Below are 18,374 nucleotides of genomic sequence, written 5' to 3'. Positions count from 1 at the left end.
GAAGGCTGTCTTAGAGAGCTTCGGGTATTAAGTGGGCAGAGTCCCCTAGGCCAATTTGGCTGTCTGGGATTCCTGGGAGGATCTTGGAGAACCCAGGACACCCGAATCCCTAGTCCCTATCCTGGTTTTTGCTCTGCTGGAGAATAACAAAACATTTTGGGAACTCAGGAGTTTAATTTACTGCCACCAACCGACAAAATAATAGCATCTTTGTGTGTTCTCTCCCCTCCGTCCCTCCCATCTCCTTCCGACAGAAGCACCACGCTGGCCCTCTGTGAATGTAGCGCAGACAGCACGGGCCAGCCCGGAGCGGTCGCAGGAGGCTCCAGACCCGCAGCCCCAGGGACGCCCGGGAAATCACCGGCCCCAGAACGTCCCCCATTCGCTTTTGGGAAATAAAAAGATGCAGCCAGCGAGATGCCTTCTTAGACCTTCCAGCTCATTTAGCTCATTCTGGTCCCAGAAAGTGTTTGTGTTTGTGTGTAGTTAAGTGAGGCAGAGAAAATCCAAGAAAGCCGCACAAGCCACCCTAAAGCGTCCACGGAAACTCCAGCTCGGTTAATTGCTCCCATATGTCCTCCTCGGCTGTGGTAAAAAAGCAGCGAGGAGGGAAGGCCGGGTCGCTTTATTGATTTTGAAGAGGCTGTAAAAAAGACTATGGCCCATCTCATTTTGGTCCCGGAGGGGCCTAGGCACAGCCCCGGGGTACCCGGTGCCCGGAGGAACGGTAGGGTGCCTCAGGCCCGGACCTGGCGCCGAGAGGCGGGACAAGGGGACCTCGCGCCCGAGCCCCGCGGCAAGTTCGCGCTCCGCGCTCCAGCGGGTCCCTGGATCCGCCGCAGCCCGGGGCGGGGAGGGGCGCGGGAGGCGCGGCCGGGGCGGGCGCGCGAGAGGAAGGTGCCTTCGGGAACACGCGCAAGGGCGGGGATTCGCGCTGCCAATGAGGCCCCGGTGTGGGCCGAGCAAGGCGGGGGGACGGGCCGGAGCGGAGGCTTTGCTGTGGCAGCTGCTGGAGCGGCGGCCGCCTCGGGAGCCGGAGGAGAGGCAGCCGCGGAGCGCCGAGCTGGCCTCGCCCCGAGGCCCGGCCCTGGGTGTGGGGAACCGCGCTGAGGAGCTGGAAACTTTCCCGGCAGGTAACTCCCGCAGCCCGGGCTCCGCTGCGGGCCTGCGAGCGCCCCGGGCTTGGCCAGCTGCCAGTGTGCGGAGACGTCGAGAGGGACCCGGGGAGGAGAGGGTGATGGGAGAAGGGAAAGGCGTGTGGGAAAGTTTCTGGAGCGCCCCCTCCTCCGCCGGGCACACCCGGGAGCTTTCCGGGAATAGGCACAGACATGTTGGGCGCCCCGGGCCTTGGTCTCGGCGGCTTTGGGGAGTCCGCACCTTCCTTGAGCGGTCCCCCCGCGCCGGACCGAGCCGGCCTCCGGTGGAAACCGGGGTGGTGGGAACCGGGAAGGCTCGGGGCACGCTCGAGTTTTGGGACCACCCCCGCCCGGCGCGCCCGCTCGCCCCCTTTCCCGCCTTCTCTGTAGCCCTCGGGCTTGGCAAGGGCCTGGGCTACGCCTGGTACCTGGCGCGGGGGAGGCGGGGGGGAGGCGCGCCTGGCACCGCGGGGTCCTGGGCGCCCCCCGGAGTGTTGGGGTGCGCGGGTCGCGAAGTTGCCGAGAGAACTTAAGCCGGGGGCATTGTATTGCCCTAGTCTGGGCTGAAAGTCTATTGCTTTGCTTACAAGAACACAGCGATTAGCATATCCACACTCCTTTATTGGGGGCGGGGGTGAGTTAGGATTAGACGTCGGGGGTTTTTCTTTAGGGGTGGGGCGCTGAGAAGAGCGATAATTGTCAAGATTGTGAGCCCCCTTGTTCTTGGATGCAGAGTGGTCATTTTCGGGGGACTATATCAGGACACTGGCTTCCTGGAGGACTTTGGGGTGCGGGCGCGCAGCGCTGTGGGTGTGCGTGGCTCCCGGCTTTGGCGCGGCGGCTTTCCGGAACGCCTGGCTGGGAAGGAAGCTCTAGGCATTGTGTGGTGTGTTTGCAGACAGAAAGGTCCCTGGACCGGTGTTCTCAAAACTTACTGGACTTATTGTGTAAAGCTTCGGGAGGAAATGTGGCGTTGGCCAGGTAGAAACGCGGCGCTGCGGCCAAGGGGCGGAGGACGCCAGGCTCGGCGACGGCCTTCTCCCAGCCCCCTTCTGCCAGCTCCAGATCCCCGTGCCTCCAGTGTTGGGACCGTTCTCAGTGGCGTTGTTCCCTGCTGGAGTTAACTTGGGAGGTGAGGAGGGAACCTTCATCTTGAACTTGACCCCAGAAGCAGCGTCGTCCGTACAAGTTACAAGGTAAATGGAAGCTGAGTCCTAACGTGGGTTGGACCGCAAACTCTGGCTGGCGCGGAAAGGAAGTTCCTGCTTCAGAATCTTTGAGGAAAGGGCTCAGGATTGCTGAGATCGCTCGCTCTGGAAATGCCAGACACACCAGACTGCAGAAGTTAATGCGTGTTTGGAGGGGTGGGGGTGGGAGAGGAAAGGAGAAACCCGGTTAGTTGGCACAGAGGGCTGGTATTTCTCTGTAGTGGAAATGAAGGGAGTCTGCGTCTCTGCTTTTACCAGATCCGCTACCTTCTTTTTTCCTTCCTTGGTCATCTTTATTCCTGCCAGGCTGGCACTCCTGAGGCAGGGGAGGGGAAGGAGAGGAAAGCAGTTGTGAAGCTTCCTGGGTCAGCCTGGAGGTATTTCAGATCTGCTACTAGAAAGATTCCAGGATTTTAACAGCTGCTTCTTGATTGCTGGGAATGAAAGACTTTATGAGCGGCCGAGAGGTGTTCATTATAGAAGTAGTCTGAGTGTTTTACTCATCTAAGCTACTTAAAGACCTCACAAGGGACCTTCCCTAGAGTATGCCAGTTTCTGCAGTTTGTGTCAGCCAGAATGCTTGGTAAGTGTTAGTCAAAAAGCATCATAAATATATCCTGGTGGTTCTGAAATGAAAAGTATGTGGCAGTAAAGGAAGTATGGTATCTGATATCCTTCAGGACTTCCTCCTAGGGTTGTTCCTGTTACCTGCCAAGTGAACTTGGTCCAGGCTTCCGGACTGTTGTGATTTGACAATAAGAGATGGGAAATAGTGTCATCGATTTTAGTGGAAGCAGGAAAAGTCCACAAATAAATTTAAGGTGAGTTTTTATGACCCTGTCTTGCACTTGTGGTGCCCCAAACTTAACTTTATGGCACCAAGCGTTTTGGTTCGAAGTGTTGCTGAACTTGGAAGCAATGGTTTTCCTGCTTTCTTGGTTTAACCACCAGAATGCCTAAATTATTATAATTTATATCCATCCTTGATCTAAGATATAACTGATTCATAGTCAGCCTTTTTCTGCTTCCCATAACAGCCTGTAGAAAAAAAGAACATTTTGTCTCTTTAACCACACACAATTTATTTGGTGCCATAGCAAGTTTTTGACACTGGGTGATTGAGGGCATAATTTTAGAGACAATGGAGTTGTCTGGATTAAATCGTCCATTTTTAGGCGACGTTCTCTTCTGAGTTGCTGATTAATTCTTTATTTCTCTGGGAACATTAAAACCAGCATCCCTGAGCCAGTGGAACTATAATCCATATTAGAATGACTCCTGCCAGCATAGCTGGAGGTTAACTTTATGTCGATGTTTCCATTAGACATTTCTAACCTAATTGTAAAGATTTTGTCTCAGTTGGGTTGAGAGTAGGGTTGAGAGTCTCATAGAAAAAGAAATGGCTTTATTTTTATCTTTATGATACATAGTTTGCGTTACAGGAATATATTTACGGAAGCAAAATAAAGCAGAGTGTTTTTATATTTGTGGGGGGGATTTGTTTTAGTGTTTAAAGTAGTTTGGTTTTCAACTGTCTCTTAAATGCATATTTCAGTGGTGGAAAAACCAGAACCTCTCCCTGCCCCTTTTCTCCCCAGGTTATGAAAGTGTTTGCTGTACAGAGAGCTCTTAAGCCTTTCTGGGTCTTGGTTTTCTCATTTTTTTCATCCCTAAAATGGGATTACCTTGCATCCCTAAAGTTCTGTGACTCTCCAAAAGTTTGAGAAATGTAGGAATTCTGGAGACAATGCTGTAATGTTAGAACACTGCTATGGGGTTTATAAGGGCTTGATTTACATATTTTATCCCTAACCCTTTATTTGAGTAAACTAAGGCCTAGAAAGTTAAATTAGACCTGTATCATCTATAAATAGTTGAGTTGAACTTGAGCCAAAGTCTTCTGATTCTCCCTAGTCTCTTCTCTTCTGTTTATTCAAACCTGCCAAACAGACTAAAGTTAATATGTGGCAACTTCTCACAATACATTTTTAGGGTTATATATAAGTTATTTTGATTTCAGAACCCCAGGGTTAACATCTATGCTTTGATGTCAGGGATTAAAAACAGTTCACCAATAATGGTAATAAAACTTTCTCCTCAAGAGAGTTTCAGAAAGTCACATGCTTCAAACTAATCATTTGTTTATTTTCAACTTCTTTTTTATTAAGTAGGCTTCAGGGTGTAATGTGATTTATAATCCGGACTAGTAACCCAGACAGCATTCTTAAGGAAATCACTTCTCAAATCTGTACCTCTTTTTAAAAATAAAAAATGAACATAACATTTGCCTTTGATCTTGGTATCTCTCAGCCTAATTGCAAAGCCTGGATGAGTATTCCTTTTTTTGGTGTCATCATTCTTGGACTGTTCCTACCGATGGCTGGATAAGTCTGATTTTGCAGCATTTTCCATGCTAAATACATCCTTCCCTTATGCTGTTGGGTTGATGGTAAAGAGGTAGTAGGTTGCAGGTGACCCATTTTTGCTGTGTCTCTAAATGTTTGTGCTTTGTCCTGCTTGCCTAGTTAGCAGCACTCACTGCAGCTTGACACTCATCTGGAGGCTGGTATTGATTTTCTTTAACAGGTTCTAAAATGAAATTATGTGTTCAGCTGTAGGCTCTTTATGTCTGAGCAGCTTGTCCATCTTCAGCTTTTTAAACTTATTCTCAGAGGAATGTCTTTTCAAAATATTAAGCAATGGGGTTTAAACCTCAATAAGAAGATGTTATCAGTGCTCATTGGCTGGGAAGGAGGTGTAATACATCTGAAATTGCCGCCATTTCCATGAGTGAGAGAAGAGAACATTATGAAGCAGTATTTGCTAGAGAAGTTGGGACAGTTTGTACCAGGAGGGCACAAGAGCAGCAAAGGAGAAGAATGACTCTTGGTTTTTAATAATATTATCAGGAGCATGGATTTGGAATGATAGAGGACTTTGATGAAGAAGGCTTTTCAGAGGACACTATCTTGTGGAGAGTGAAAGGGGTTCTCCTGGTTTGATTTAGCTATGTTGCTGATGGAACTTGCCCTTCTAGGGTCGGTGTTGTCTTTAGGGTCCCCTGCAGGTGGGTGTGATCAAGGAGAATGTTCTAGAAAGAAGAGTTCCGTAGACAGAATGTCAAGGACAAAAGTGTTGCAGAGGGATGACATAGTTCCTGGATTTTAGCACAGATTTTGTTGCTAACATGAGGGAATTTATTAGTGAAAACCTTCCAGTTGTAGAGGTAGACAGATGCGAACCCATCATGTTCAGTCCACATAGCCCAGAGCCACAGTGACTCAACTTCTTCCCTTCCCCACCTCAGCACACCTAGGGTTACCTGCTAGTCATGAACAGTGGCTTATTACCTCTTTGGGTGGGAGATGGGAGTGGAGAGTAGGGAAGTCTCTAAGAAGCACTTGGCTGTGACCTTTTCATGCATGTATACTCATGCAAAAATGGGATCCTCTCTTGCATGAGCTTTTGAAGAAATATGAGAAAGATCATACGTATATGGCTGCTGGTATTATAGCTCTCAAGCCTCACATCCAGAATTGGCCTTTTTGATGTTAGTTCCAATTTGGGAAAGCCCTGGAGGGAACCCGAATTGGCTTGATGCCAGCCAAGGGAGAGTTACGGTTAGACCCATAAAATGGGGCTGTGGGGAGTCAAAGTATCCCACAAAGAAGAGGGTTATTGTTAATGGAAGAGGGAGGGAGCTGGATCAACAAAAGAGCTAGCCAGGGCAGTGTATATTTCCACAAGTGGTATTGCTGATCATAACAACATACCAAAGGATACGAACATTCTTAATGTTGTTGTGATGTACACCCCTATAGTCTTGAGGGCAGTGGACTTGTCCACATTCTGTGGGACTCTGAATTGCTATGTACACAGGCATGAGTGGGTATTGAATTACTGCTAAAGAGTTGGTCATTATTCCCATGTAACCCATTTCACTCCCCTCTCTCTGCCATGCTTTGTTCTAAATTACTTCGGATAAGTAGCATTAATTATTAATGTTTATTGAGTGCCGGCTGACTCTGAACTACATGTTTGAATTTAAAAAGTCTGTGGATGAAACAGTTTGGTTCTTTCTTCCCCTGTTGTCCTACATACGTAGAATACTATGGCAGGGAGGGTCACCATACAACCGCATTCTGTGTTCTGGTCCTCCTTGCTTCTTGTGGCTTAACAACAGCTGTTTATTTGCTTGGGATTCAGAAATGGGGGCCAGGTTCCCTGTGCCTAGGCTCACTGGTGCTGTGGTGGTTACATGATTCATTGAGGGCCATTGCTGCAATAGTTTACAACATTATAACCATCCTTGATATCTATGGAAGATTGGTTCCAGGATTCCCACGGATACTAAAATCCTCAAATGCTTAAGTCCCTTATTAAAAATCGTGTATTATTTGCATATAACTTATGCATACCCTCATATATATATATATATATATATATATATTTTTTTTTTTTTTTTTTTAATTTTATTATTAGTTTTGAGGCAGAGTCTCCCTCTGTCACCCAGGCTGGAGCGCAGTTGTACAATCTCGGCTACTGCAACCTTTGCCTCCCAGGTTCAAGTGATTCTCCTGCCTCAGCCTCCGGAGTAGCTGGAATTACAGGCATGTGCCACCACGCCTGGCTAATTTTTTTTTTTTTTTTTTTTTTTGAGACAGAGTCTCGCTCTGTCGCCCAGGCTGGAGTGCAGTGGTGCAATCTCGGCTCACTGCAAGCTCCGCCTCCCGGGTTCACGCCATTCTCCTGCCTCAGCCTCTCCGAGTAGCTGGGACTACAGGCGCCCGCCACCATGCCCGGCTAATTTTTTTTTGTATTTTTAGTAGAGACGGGGTTTCACCGTGGTCTCGATCTCCTGACCTTGTGATCCGCCCGCCTCGGCCTCCCAAAGTGCTGGGATTACAAGCGTGAGCCACCGCGCCCGGCCACCTGGCTAATTTTTGTGTTTTTAGTAAAGACGAGGTTTCACCATGTTGGCCAGGCTGGTCTTGAACTCCTGACCTCAGGTGATCCACCTGCCTCAGCCTGCCAAAGTGCTGGGATTACAGGCATGAGCCACCTTGCCCAGCCTCCTTTGTATTTTATTTTGAGAAAGGGTTTCCATTTGTTGCCCAGGCTGGACTGCACTGGTGCGATCATGGCTCACTGCAGCCTCAACCTTCTGGACTCAAGCAATCCTTCCACCTCAGCCTCCTGAGTAGCTGGGAGTACAGGTGCACACCACCACACCCAGCTAAATTTTGTATTATTTTTTTTCTTTGTAGAGACAGGGTCTTACTGTGAAACCAGACCAGGCTGCTCTCAAACTCTTGGTTCAAGTGATCCTCCTGCCTTGGCCTCTCAAAGTGCTGGGATTACAGGCATGAGCCAACCCCCCAGTCCTCCTTCATACTTTAAATCATCTCTAGATTATTTATAATACCTAATACAATGTAAATGCTAGATAAATAGTTGTTATTCTGTATTGTTTTAAAATTTATATTTTTATTGTATTTATTGTATTTTATTATATTTATTGTTATCTTTTTTCCAGTGGTCAGTTCTAGAATATTTTTTGAATATTTTCTAACCTAGGTTTGTTGAATCTGTGGCCATGGAACCTGAGATATGGAGGGTTGGGTGTGGAGGGGGTGACTGTGCTTACTACTATAATCCTCATTTTGATTAGTTTTCCACTGGCCATGTACTTAAGGGTAAGGTGGATGTGTCCCCTGCCCCAGGGAGTGAATTTTGATTAAGCCATCAATTTTAGTAATGCCATACCTTTTGCCAGTGACTCATTAATGAATATGTATGTGACGCCTGTTAGGTCCTGGCATATTTGAAGCATAAGGTTGTCAGCACAAGAGAACAAGTAGCATCGAGTGCAGGGTAAAGGTGCCTAAGACCACAATTCCTTTTTTTTTTGTTGTTGGTGTCAGGGGTGTAGGAGGCGAGCGGGTAGAGACAGGGTCTCACCATGTTGCCCAGGCTCGTCTCGAACTCCTGGCCTCAAGCAATCCTTCTACCTCAGTTTCCCAAAGTGCTGGATTACAACGTGAACCACTATCCCCCGCCCACAATGACTTATTTTAGCTGCTGATTAGCCAGCCCTAGAACCACTGTGACTCAGAACTTCTGTGAGAAAAAAACATTTTCATTATTGTTTCTTTCTTATCTTTTTTTTTTTTTTAGCTAGGGTCTCACTCTGTCACCCAGGCTGGACTGCAGTAGCATGATCACAGCTCACTGTAGCCTCTGCCTCCCGGGCTCAAGTGATCCTCCCACCTCAGCCTCCCAAATAGCTGGGACTATAGGTGTGCACCACCACACCCGGCTAATTTTTGTATTTTTTGTAGAGATGGGGTTTCCCCATGTTGCCCAGGCTGGTCCCGAACTCCTGGACTCACGCAATCCTCCCACCTTGGCCTCCCAAAGTTCTGGGAAAGAACTTTGCTGCAAGCTATGATTGAACCACTGCACTTCAGCCTGGGTGACAGAGTGAGACCCTATCTTTAAAAAGTTTAGCAATTAATATATAGCTTTAAAATGTATATATATATAAAGAAGTAACAGCTTAGAGTTTAAAAATTAGTTTTATTAGTATATCAAAGGGATGCAAGTTGAATTGATTCCAGGTGTGTTTGGAAAGGTATTCTGAATAGTTGGCGTGGTTAAATGGATATGTTTTCAGTATATCTTGAGACTATAAACCATGTGTTTCTTGGGTAAAGTGGCCTGGGTGTTAAACGTTTTTGGTGGTTGAAGTTTATTCAGAATGACAAGTATCTGAGTTGTGATGGTAAAATACTACTCTATAGACACTTATTTTTTGAGCACATTTAGGAATGTGCATTCTTTCTACCTTTGCTCGATAAATTTTTAACAGAATATTTTTCTGATAAATGCTTATGCTAATCTAAAATACAGCCATAAATTAAAGGACACCCTCAGGGTGATAATTTTCTATGTACCTTGTCTTAGAAACCCAGACATGTAAATAAAAGTTCCTATCATAGCTAACTTTGCTAACTTAATTTGCTATTTACATTTTTTTTCCCTTGATATCCTTCCAAGTGCTAGTTGTATGTCTGGGAAAAGTTAAAGGATTTTGTGAATCTTAATGAAGAATAGCTTAGTATATATAAAGAAGCTTTGCATGATGAATGGTAGCTGTCATAAGCAGCTCCCAGCACATTCTTATATTTAATCCTTTAACCAGCAGGGACACTGTTTTCTGCATTAAAATTTGCCTGTTGTGAATAATAAGGTGACTTGGACAGAGTAGGTACTTTTCAACTATAGTTAGTCCATTAAAAATATACATATACACTCCCTTTTTCTCCCCTCTTTAAAAAAACACAAACATATAGGATATGGTAAAAAGGATGATCTATGAAGCCAGATAAACTTTGGTTTTGTGTTTGGCTCTGGCAATTTACTTGACCTGTTTCTATGTCTGTAGAATGGGGACAATAATTCCTGTTTCATAGAGTTTATGCCGAGGCCAAAGGCGAAGCCCTGTATGAAAGGCTTAGCACCGTGCGTGGATCAGAGCTACTAAAACCAGATCATCTTCCACCTTCTCCTCCTCTTCCCATATTTTATTTTATTCTGTTTTATTTTATTTGTTTATTTAGTTTTTGAGACAGGGTTTTGCTCTGTTGCCCAGGCTGAAGTGCAGTGGCACAATCTTGGCTCACTGCAGCTTCAACCTCCTGGGCTCAAATGACGCTCTTGCCTTAGCCTCCCCAAGAGCTGGGACTACAGGTGTGCACCATCATGCCTGCCTAATTTTTTTTATTTTATTTTTTTCTGTAGAGATAGGATCTGCTATGTTGCCCAGGCTGGTCTCGAATGCCTGGGCTCAAGCAGTCTTCCTGCCTTGACCTCCCAAAGTGTGGGGATTACAGGCTGAACCACCACATCCAGTCCTTACCATATTTTATTCAGCATTCTGGATCAGTTGTTAAATTGAAGTTTTTAATTGTTCTGAGTGTTTCAAAAATTGTAAATTTTAATTTACTTGTTACAGAAGTCCAGATAAGTTCTTGATTTCAAGATAATCTGTATGGGAGTTGGTTGCTTATATTAAAACAATTATATGGCTATATGAAATGTTTTGAGCTAACAATAACAAGTAGGACAATTTTAGATGGTGATTTATAGAGGAGAAGGAGTAAGAGTCAAAAGTGTTATTTTAGCCAGGCGCGGTGGCTCACGCCTGTAATTCCAGCACTTTGGGAGGCCGAGGTGGGTTGGATCACGAGGTCAGGAGATTGAGACCATCTTGGCTAACACAGTGAAACCCCGTCTCTACCAAAAATACAAAAAAATTAGCCGGGCATGGTGGCGGGCGCCTGTAGTCCCAGCTACTCGGGAGGCTGAGGCAGGAGAATGGCGTGAACCCGGGAGGCGGAGCTTGCAATGAGCCGAGATCGCGCCACTGCACTCCAGCCTGGGAGACAGAGCAAGACTCCGTCTAAAAAAATAAAATAAAATAAAACAACAAAAAAGTGATATTTTATTATTGGCACAAAAATATTGCTAACAAACTCTGGTTTTTACGAAAATCAGTATTTAAACATCAGTTTTTTTACTGAGGCTAAAAACATGTGAAACTCCTCAGACTTTTGTAATATTTTGCTTGAGTATGGTTTAGAACAATACATTTTATTTAGGTGGAGTAACTATTGTACTATGCTCAAGTCATACATGCATATTCATTTATGAAATAAATATTACCGATAGGAGAGGCTTTTCTAGAGAAGAGGGTGGTCAGTGCTTCATTCAAGATCCTCACAATGGAGAAATGGGGATTCTCCTTATTGCCTTTGTGCCTATTAAAGATGCACGCGAAAGTGGAATTAATATATCCTAAGTTTTGAACAGAAGTGAAGGAACAGTTTGGAGAATGCCTGGATATCTATGGGCCTTGCATTCTTGCCATTTATGGGTAAACCAAAAAGTGTTGTCTTCTATCATCAGCTGTTTCGAAGTCTTGGGACATTTGGCTTTGAATCTGGCTTGGACAAGAAAAGATCTCAGCCAGGCAAGGACTCACACTGCTCCTTCCCAGATAGTGCCTGTTCTCTCAGAATGAACTTGATTCCCTACAGACTTCAAGTCAAGTGGTACTTGAGCTTTTTACACTTTTTCTCTACCATTACAAAGTTTTGTTTAATCTCTTCCTTTCTAAAGTGTTTTGCTTCAACAAAAAGGACCCTTTTAACTGTCCCAACTCTACATACCAAAAGTTAAGCCAGGAGGAATCAAAGGGTGTTAGTTCCCCCTTCCATCTGGAAAAAGAGATGCCATTTCTAGGACAGTGATTAAGACCTAAGCCAGTGGAAAATGTAAAGAGACTTTACCTTCTTCCCAGGGCTTTCTTGTTTCCTTCCTAAGAGTAGTGTTAGCCAACTCAACAAATAGAATTTCCTTATGAGTTTTTTAAAGATAAAAAGTTACCATGAAGGTGGTAACTATTTGACAAATTAGAAACTATTTTCATTTGTCAGCGGGTGGTAGAGGTCTTGTATTAATTTTTCCAAAAAATGTTTCTTGAGAGCTGGTCATTGTGCCCTTCAGAGTTTGACGCTCAGTGCTGTGTCTCGATCTGAGGAGACAAGTGCACACACAGTACCACTGCACGGTGTTAGGGAGAGCAGGAGGAGGAGGAGTAGGGGGAGGAGGAGTAGGGGGAGGAGGAGGAGTTGACAGTGGCTGGGGGAAGCTTCGGGGAGGAGGGGGAGGAGGTGAAGGTGACTTTGCCAGGTGGGAAAGAGGGTGAGAGGCTTTCTAGAGAAGAGGAGCACAAGAAGCAGAGGCTGGGAAGCATGAAAACACAAGTCATGTTTGGGGTGTTGTTACTAGAACAGACGGTGCTTGGCATTTGGGTACAGTGGCAGGGAGAAGAGAGCCAGATTGCAAAGGCCTTGCATGCCAGGCTAAGAAGCGTGGACTTGATCCTGTAAGCAAGTGATAGCTGTCAAAGATTTTTCAGCAGGGAGATGATGTAATCAGATCTGTGTGTTGGAGAAAAGCTTTGGCAGCGGTGGTGTGGAGGAGAGACTGGCATGGGGACAGATGGGCTGCAGAGCTCTCTGTTAGGAGGCTTTTGAAGTAGGTCAGGTGAGAGATGATGTTTGAGGCCCGAGTTAGTGGGAGGAAGAGAACTAATGCCAGTTGAATACCTTTGAGTGTGCACTTAAGGTGAAGGTGCATTAGCTCATGTAATCTTCACAGAAAAACTTTTCATAGGGTGCTGTTGTCATCCTTATTTTGCAGAAAAGGAAGCAGGCTCAAAGTAACCTAGTTAGCCAGGATTGAACTTGGGTTTACTGTCCTGTGCCACCATGGTTTTTAGAACAAGATGTCAAAGAACAAAATTTCAACAAATGAAGCTTTAAAGATCTAATTGTCGTTTTTTAGGAGTTCATGAACTAGGCAGCACCCAGACTACAAAATAGGCAGGTGCTCTGCAGGGCATGGCTGAACAGTGGGTTTTGTAAGGCAGCTTGAGCAGGAGCACAGAGATTGCATAGTGCCAAAGGTGGACTGGTTAACCTCAGGTTATTACTTCAGGTTACTTTCCTTGTGTGGGTTATAGCAGAGGGGATTTCGTTATTTTTGCCAGCTCTGGTTGACTGGGCCCCACTTTTTTTCCCTTTTCTTCCAAGACAGAGTCTCGCTTTGTCGCCCAGGCTGGAGTGCAGTGGCGTGATCTTGGCTCACTGCAGCCTCCACCTCCCGGGTTCAAGCAATTCTCCTGCCTCAGCCTCCCAAGTAGCTGGGATTACAGGCATGTGCCACCATGCCCAGCTAATTTTTCTATTTTTAGTAGAGACCAGGTTTCACCATGTGGCCAGGCTGGTCTCGAACTCCTGACCTTGCAGTCTGCCTGCCTTGGCCTCCCAAAGTGCTGTGATTATAAACATGAGCGATTGCACCCAGCTGACTGGGCCCCAGCTGACTGGGCCCCCTTTGATTGGTTGTCGTGAATCTCATGCTTTTTGAAAACTGGCCTGTTTGGAGATTTGACTATCATTTCTCTCCTGTTTGCTTAGAGGGTCAGATCTTACAAGTAAACAGCTTAGGTTTTGGTTTGGTGACGTGGAACCTTTGCATGAATGACTCCATTTGGGTTGGTCTGTTGGATCCTAGTGCAGGAGCTCAGTCCAAATCAGTGGTTCACTATCAATTTCACTTAACAAGATGGAATGAGAACATGAAGAAGGAGTGCACATGGTGTATGATTTTTGGACTGGGTTGAAATGGAAGCTTCTTCCAGGTTAGAAAAGGAATACTTAGCAGCTTACTGAAGGTAGAGAGTTTCCAGGTGTGGCAACAAGGTATGGATGATGAAAAATACTATAACAGCACTCTCTCAAGAGGGGAGGGGCAGAGTTTGGGGGCCATCTGGGATACCCAGTTGGAAATGCCCAGTCAGTGGTTGGAAATTTGGCATTTCTGTGGAAACTCTTTTAAGCTAATGATATACCTCCAGGTAGGTATGGACTTAGAATTTGTAAGGAGGGCATGGGTAATGCCTAAGCATCATCTGGGGCACTTAATTTGGAATGCAGATTTCCAGGCCCTGCCCCCAGGAGGTGCTTCAGTAGGCCCGTGGTGGGTTTTGGGAATCTGCACTCATGTCAAGCTCCTGGGTTGAGAGAGGGACAGGTTCTCACATTTGAGAAATGTTTGGCTTTCCCAGTGGCCTAGGCTGTCTTGTAATTTCACTTCCTTCAGGGAGCTTTTGATAACTCCTCAAAGAATAGGATGTTGATCTCTGGTAAAAAGCAACATCTGAGAAAATTGCTTGTTTTTAGGAACCGTGTATATTCATATTTAATTCTGCCAAGGATGCTTTTTAGTTTTTTGGATTAACACTCAAAAGTAACAAGTCCTCAAAATTAGGTTTGTTCTTTTGTTTTAAGTGGACCTTTGGCAGGAGATTTCTAGTGAAGCTTGATTCTGAGTACTTTTCTCACGTGTTAAAAAGAGGCTGGAGGAGGGAACCTGGGACGTGGAGAGTGAGGAGTGATAGCCTGAGGTTCTTGGTTTGCCAGTCTGGGGAAACCCTGTCTCTACTGAAAAACAAAACAAAACAAAACAAAACAAAAAACAAAAAAATGGCCAGGCGTCATCATGGGTGCCTGTGATACTAGTTACTCAGGAGGCTGAGGCAGGAGAATTGCGTGAACCCAAGAGTTGGAGGTTGCAGTGAGCCGAGATTGCGCCACTGCACTCCAGCCTGGGTGACAGAGCAAGACTCCATCTCCAAAAAAAAAAAAAAAGGAGTCACTGAAGGCTGGGTACGGTGGCTCATGCCTGTGATCCCAGCAGTTTGGGAGGCTGAGGTGGGTGGATCACTTGAGCTCAGGAGTTCAAGACCAGCCTGGGCAACATGGCAAAACCCCATCTCTACAAAAAATACAAAAATTAGCCAGCTGTGGTGGTGCACACCTGTAGTTCCAGCTACTTGGGAGGCTGGGGTAGGAGGATCGCTTGAGCCCAGGAGGTCAAGGCTACAGTGAGCTATGATCACGCCACTGCACTGTAGCCTGTACAACAGAGCGAGACCCTGTCTCAAAAAAAAAAAAAAAAAAAAAGAAAGGTCACTGAAAAGTACTAAATTCCTTGAAATCTGGGTTGTAAACCTGATCACTCATTCATTAGACCATTTGCTTATAATTAGTCCTAACCAGCCTAGGTTCCCCTTCCCCTCTGTCATGCACGTCTTTTTCTCAGGAGTAGAAGCTTTGAAGCCAGACAGACTGGGATAAGGTCCCAGTTTAGTCCCTTTGCCCCACTATGACCCTGGACAGGTTACACAGCTTCCCTGAGCTGTTTTCTGTGAATTTGGAATGTGGAAAGGTAGTTTGGGGAATGGAGTGGATAAAGTCAGAACACCTGGACTTGAGCTAGTGCCACTCTGAATTTTGGGCGGGAAGGTGAAGGCTGGGCACCTGCCTGGTTCATTCAGCACACGTTAAGTGCCTACTTATTCAGCTAGAGAGTATATTTAGGGTTGACCGTGTGCATTGCTTTACATTACCTACCTTACTCTAATTTTCGTCCAGAGTTGGAGGGGATTTTTGTGTGGTTGTGATTGATGGTTATCAAGAAAAAGTGGCCGGGCGTGGTGGCTTACAAGTGTAATCCCAGCACTTTGGGAGGCTGAGGTGGGCAGATAACCTGAGGTCAGGAGTTCAAGACCAGCCTGGCCAACATGGTAAAACCCCCATCTCTACTAAAAAATACAAAAATTAGCCGGGCATGGTGGTGGGCGCCTGTAATCCCAGCTACTCAGGAGGTTGAGGCCGAGAGACTTGCTTGAACCCCGGGAGGTGGAGGTTGCATTGAGCCGAGATCGGGCCACTGTACTCCAGCCTGGGTGACAGGCGAGACCCTGTCTCAAAAAAAAAAAAAAAAAGAAAAAGTGTTTTTGTTTTGTTTTCAGCTTGTGTGTCTTTTTTGTTGGCAACTTGTTACCCTTGGGATAATTTTCGCTTGTCTCTCCCAGTGAGCAAGGTTTGGGTTCATTAACTGCTTGCTGCTGATTAGTTCATTTTTCCGATGTGTGGGAGAGAGGAGCATCTTCCTTTGTTTTCCCCTCCACCTTTGCTAAATGCCGTTACTACTTCCTGTTGCAATGACAGGGCTTCCCAGCTCCCAGCTTCTTTTCCTTAGTCCCCATCATGTTGGGGAGGACACAGGAGAAAGTTGGCTTGCTCACTGGTTGGTTTCCTCAGTCACTTAACAGGAGCCAATTGAGCCCCCACTCTATGCCAGGCTCTGTGCTAAGTGCTAGTCTAATTCAGCCCTCTTGAAGGCCTTAAGAGAGAGCAGGCATTCTTTCTTCCTGCCTCATGGGGTTTTTGCAGGTGAGGCTCTGTACCTACCCCCAGATCTCATGGCAGGCTGACTGGACCCATGCTGCCCCAGGTCTCATGGCAGGTCGACTGGACCCCTGCCACCTCCTGTGGTGCTGCCCTCCTCACCCACTCCTTGCCCACTCTATCAGCTTCCTAATAGGCATTTCCTGGGGTGACTATATCTGACCAAAATTGGTCATTTTGTAGATCCTTTAGGGGTCCTGGTCCAAAGGTCAGTTTTAGTGAGTGGTATGGGGACTGTGGAGTTGCAGGGTGGGGAGAGAAATGTGGACCATAACTGACAGTGTTCACAGGGAGAGCACACTGGGGGAAATAAGCCTCACTATTGCAGCTACTGAGACTGCACGTCTAGTTCATTTTGAATGGCCCCTCAAAGATACCCCCTGAGGATGCTAAATGCAGATTTGTGGATGCTGTTGGCAGAATTTGCTTGTTTATGATACTTTTTTGGGGGGTGCTGGGCAAGGTGGCTCATGCCTATAATTTCAGTACTTTGGGATCTCACCTGGCTCCACTATGATTTGGGAACAGGCATTTAAGTTTAGCAATTCAGGCCAGGCACAGTGGCTCACGCCTGTAGTCCCAGCACTGTGGGAGGCTGAGGTGGGAGGATTGCTTGAGCTCAGGAATTTGAGAGCAGCCTGGCAACGTAGTGAGACCTCATCTCTACTAAAAGTTAAAAAAAAAAATCAGCTGAACGTGATGGCTCATGCCTATAGTCCCAGCCACTTGGAAGGCTGAGGCGGGATAATCACTTGAGCCTGCAAGATCGAGGCTGCAGTGAGCTATGATTGTGCCACTGCATTCCAGCTTAGGCAACAGAGCAAGACTCAGTCTCAAAAAAAAAAAAAAAAATCTTTTTTGTTTTCGGCCAGTTTGGTTCTACATTTTAGATTGCTTTTGACTGACTTTTTGGGAGACTATCGTGCCCTTAGAGTATCCATAATAATTATGAAGATGTCAAATCCCTTAGGACTGCATGTTTGACTTAGCTTTCAGCATCAAAATATGCATCGGAACAGCATAATGGAAAGATCAGTGATTCTGGAGTAAAGTAGACTTGGTTTCAAATTCCAGCCCTCCACTAATGCCCTTGAATAAATTTCTTCATGGCCTTAGTTTCTTCATCTGTAAAATGGGGATTTTTTTTTTTTTTTTGGAGACGGATTCTCGCACTGTCACAGGGGCTGGTGTGCAGTGATACGATCTCGGTTCACTGCAACCTCCACCTCCCGGGTTCAAGCGATTCTCCTGCCTCAGCCTCCTGAGTAGCTGGGATTACAGGCCCCTGCCACCACGCCTGGCTAATTTTTTATATTTTTAGTAGAGATGGGATTTCACTATCTCTAGTGGCCAGGCTGGTCTTGAACTCCTGACCCCATGATCCGCCCGCCTCAGCCTCCCAAAGTGCTGGGATTACAAGCGTGAGCCACTGCGCCCGGCCAAAATGGGGATCATTTTACAAGGTGAGAAATAACGTTTGTACAGTATTTTTAGAGTAGCTCCTAGCACATAATAGATGTTCAGAAGTTCCCTTCTTGTTTGATTCAATAGGAACTAAATTGTATCAAACTGTAAGCAGTTTGATGAATAACATGTGGTTTCTATCCTGGAGGAACTTAAAATCTAATGGGCTAGGCTGACACATGAATTCATCCTGAGGAGGCTAAGTGCCAAGACCCAGGTCGAGGCTGGAGCAGAGCACAGGAGCATTTCCTCTGCCTGGAGGGTTGGGAGAGCCTTCTGGGAGGAGGTTATGCCTAAGCCCTGTCTTGAGGGATTAAGTGAGAATTCACTTAAGCAAGCAAGGTGGGATGGGTTGTAGCCAAAGCAACAGCATGAGCAATGGATGGAGTATTTAGGAGGACTACATGCAGTCAGGGGTTGGCTGGATGGAATAGTGTGAAGTAGGAATTCCTAGGAAATGAGCCTAGAGAGCCTGGTGAGTGTGAACTTGCTGGTGGGCCTTGTGTACCTTGCTGAAGAATTTAGGGTTATGGGCTGAGTGCTGTGGCTCACACCTGTAATCTCAGCTCTTTGGGAGGCCAGGGTGGGCAGATTGCTTGAGCTCAGGAGTTTGAGAACAGCCTGGGCAACATGGCAAACCCTCGTCTCTACAAAAAATACAAAAATTATATGGGCGTGGT

The 18,374-nt window shown here is 46.2% G+C and overlaps 1 protein-coding gene across 5 annotated transcripts in view; it reads left to right on the top strand.

Moving 5' to 3' along the window:
* The first annotated feature begins 976 nt into the window (after positions 1-976).
* The window catches only part of TANC1 (tetratricopeptide repeat, ankyrin repeat and coiled-coil containing 1), a 268,517-nt gene continuing 251,119 nt past the window's right edge, over positions 977-18,374 (top strand). For all 5 annotated transcript variants that reach the window (XM_055292020.2, XM_055292021.2, XM_055292022.2 and 2 more), the window contains exon 1: positions 977-1,133. The gene's annotated coding sequence lies outside the window, so the exon portion shown is untranslated. The remainder of the gene's footprint in view (positions 1,134-18,374) is intronic.

Source organism: Symphalangus syndactylus, chromosome 9, assembly GCF_028878055.3.
Source record: "Symphalangus syndactylus isolate Jambi chromosome 9, NHGRI_mSymSyn1-v2.1_pri, whole genome shotgun sequence".
Classification (NCBI taxonomy): domain Eukaryota; kingdom Metazoa; phylum Chordata; class Mammalia; order Primates; family Hylobatidae; genus Symphalangus; species Symphalangus syndactylus.
Note: the sequence above shows the minus strand (reverse complement) of the source record. Positions and strands in the feature narration are given on the sequence as shown.